The sequence below is a fragment of the Mandrillus leucophaeus genome, unplaced genomic scaffold, assembly GCF_000951045.1.
Source record: "Mandrillus leucophaeus isolate KB7577 unplaced genomic scaffold, Mleu.le_1.0 Scaffold1165, whole genome shotgun sequence".
Taxonomy (NCBI): domain Eukaryota; kingdom Metazoa; phylum Chordata; class Mammalia; order Primates; family Cercopithecidae; genus Mandrillus; species Mandrillus leucophaeus.
This window is the reverse complement of record NW_012099932.1, coordinates 200,883-204,148: the sequence shown is the minus strand read 5'-3', so window position 1 is coordinate 204,148 and position 3,266 is coordinate 200,883. Positions and strand designations below refer to the sequence as shown.

The 3,266-nt window shown below is 41.2% G+C and overlaps 1 protein-coding gene across 1 annotated transcript in view; it reads right to left on the bottom strand.

The window, feature by feature from the left end:
• The window catches only part of LOC105553366 (WD repeat-containing protein 70), a 332,864-nt gene that overhangs the window by 315,138 nt on the left and 14,460 nt on the right, over window positions 1–3,266 (bottom strand). The window lies entirely within an intron of this gene.

Genomic DNA, 3,266 nt, shown 5'->3' with positions numbered 1-3,266 from the left:
AAAAAAAAAAAAAAAAAAAATAAGCCTGCTTAGCTCCTAGCTCACCCTGTTTTTTCAGTCAATCCCTCCAGACCTCTGGGGATGGCAGCAGCGTTTGTACTCCAGGCTCATCTTCTCCCTCAGGTCTTACAGTCAATTATATTACTAATCAGGAAAAGATATTCAGCCTGCCTACTCAGCTGCCATTTCCCTCTTTTTTACTTTCTATTTTTTTTTTTAAATAGAGATGGGGTCTCACTATGTTGCCCAGGCTGGTCTTGAAATCCTGGGCTCAAGCAATCCTCCCGCCTCAAGATTTACAGACGTAAGCCACCACACCATGCCAGTCCTCCCTCTTTTTCCCTTAGTTTTTCTTTTTGTTTTTGTTTCTGTTTTGAGACGGAGCCTCAATCTGTCACTCAGCATGAGTGCAGAGGCACAATCTCGGCTCACTGCAACCTTCCACCTCCTAGGTTCAAGCAATTCTTCCGCCTAAGCCTCCCGAGCAGCTGGGATTATAGATGCCAGCCACCATGACCACCTAATTTTTGTGTTTTTAGTAGAGACAGGGTTTCACCATGTTGGCCAGGCTGGTCTCAAACTCCTGGCCTCAAGCAATCCACCTGCCTCAGCCTCACAAAGTGTACTAGGATTATAGATGTGAGCCACTGCCTCCAGCCTAGTATAACACTTCTAAAAAAAAAAAAAAGTCTGTATTTCAGCTGGGCGCAGTGGCTCACACCTGTAATCCCAACACTTTGGGAGGCTGAGGAGGGAAGATCATGAGGTCAGGAGTTCGCCCAGCATGGCGAAACCCCACCTCTATTAAAAATACAAAAAATTAGCCAGGCATGATGGTGCATGCCTGTAATCCCAGCTACTCAGGACGCTGAGGCAGAAGAATTGCTTGAACCCAGGACCTTGCAGTGAGCCAAGATCGCGCCACTGCACTCTAGCCTGAGCGACAGGGCAAGACTCTGTCTCAAGAAAAAGGAAAAAAAAAAATCTGTGTTTCATATGTCCTGCACATACTTATAGCTTTCAAGAACATAAAAAACATTTAAAAAAGAATTTGTACCATTATCATTTCCAGACCCTTCACAGCACGTATTTTATTGGGGTTTTATAGTAATCCATCCTTTCCACTAGTGCATTTAGCAACCAAGACAGCTCATAATCCCATATACAGACAAACTTGCTATTAAAAAGGTCAAAGTCTTAGCTTCCTCAAGTGTACTATCAATACCCAGGGAAAGACTCCAATACCAAGCATGAGATAAATAATGCCCATATGAGAATTTCCAACTTTTAAAGAAAAATAAGTCAAACTGTCTTATGGTAGGAAACTAGGGTTCCCGCAACCCCTCTCTTCAATTTCGTAATTTGCTAGGACAGCTCAGAGGGAATCATTTTTAATTCTACAGTCTAAATGTAATCTAATTGCCAAGTCTAGAAGAACACGAAAAAAAACAACTCTTATGAATAACTTCCCATATAATGATGAATACTACTTCCATAAATTATCCCAATAGTATTTTCTATTGCTAAAGCTAAGTAGATCTTTCAAAGAGATCAATTTAGATTCATATATTTAAATCAGAGGTATAAATTGCCATCCAAGGATGTAATACTGAATCAAGAAAGTTCAATAATTTATCCACAAAAATCAAAGGAGACTATAGTCTTGAGACAATTTTTCAAAAATTTAAAAATTCAATAACTCCCCAAGTTCCGCTTAGATAAAATGTATACATGCTTTACTAAGAAAAATTACAGGAATTTAGTATTTATAAAGTTCTTTGTTGTTTATAAGCTACTGTACCCAACATCTTAATCTCTTCAAGAAACTTCCAAAGTAGATGATACACATACAACAGGGTTATGAAGGATCAGAAATTGGAAAAACCCATCTAATGTTACTTATCTTGTAGATTGTGGGGCTGGGCCTCAAACCTAGGTTCCCCAATTCCAAATCCCAAGCTCCTTCCAACAGATTGTAACCGTTTTTTCTTAAGACGGAGTTTTGCTGTCGTCGCCCAGGCTGGAGTGCAATGGCACGATCTAGGCTCACTGCAACCTCCACCTCCCAGGTTCAAGCGATTCTCCTGCCTCAGCCCCCCGAGTAGCTGGGACTACAGATGCCCACCACCACACCCGGCTAATTTTTGTATTTTTAGTAGAGACAGGGTTTCATCACATTGGCCAGGCTGATCTCAAACTACTGATCTCAGGTGATCCACCCACCTCAGGCTCCCAAAGTGCTGGGATTACAGACATGAGCCACTATGCCCAGTCCAGATTATGCCATTTCAAAATATTCTCCAAAGCAGCAAGATTTCATTTTTTAACAAGACAGTATTATAGGTCTAAATTCAATTCAATCTTCTCGAAATATTACTGAGAACCTACTTTACAAAGCAAAGTACTAGGGACTATAAAACTTACATACCCATAAATATATACATCTATGTACCCACAAAAATTGAAAATAAAAAGATTAAAAATAAAAAGCTTCACTTTGGGAGGTTGAAGCAGGCAGATCACTTGACTTCAGGAGTTCCAGACCAGCCTGGCCGACATGGTGATACTCTGTCTCTACTAAAAATACAAAAATTAGCCGGGTGGTGGTGGCACGTGCCTATAATCCCAGCTACTGGGGAGGCTGAGGCAAGAGAATTGCTTGTACCAGGAGGTAGAGGTTGCAGTGAGCCTAGATTGCACCATTGCCCTCCAGCCTGGGCGACCTAAAAAAATAAGTAAATAAAAACAAAAAGCTTATATAGCCAAATAAGACAATTCTGTTCAAAACATGTTGTATTATACGCTTAAAATGGTAAATACAAGGTACCTACACTGTGATAGTACAAACATTCACTAAATTGTTTAAAACATTTGTAAATGCCTCAGATAGCATGTCTTTGTCTATCATTTGAGGATATTAAAATTGTTTTTTGATGTGATGATATTGCGGTATAATATTAAATATATTTGGCCAGGCGCGGTGGCTCATGCCTGTAATCCCAGCATTTTGGGAGGCTGAGGCGGGCAGATCACGAGGGCAGGAGATCAAGACCATCCTGGCTAACAGGGTAAAACCCCTTCTCTACAAAAAATACAAAAAAAAACAAAAAAAATTAGCCGGGCATGGTGGTGGGCGCCTGTAGTCCCAGCTACTCAGGATGCTGAGGCAGGAGAATGGCTTGAACCTGGGAGGCAGAGCTTGCAGTGAGCCGAGATCGCACCACTGCACTCCAGTCTAGGTGACAGAGCGAGACTCCGTCTCAAAA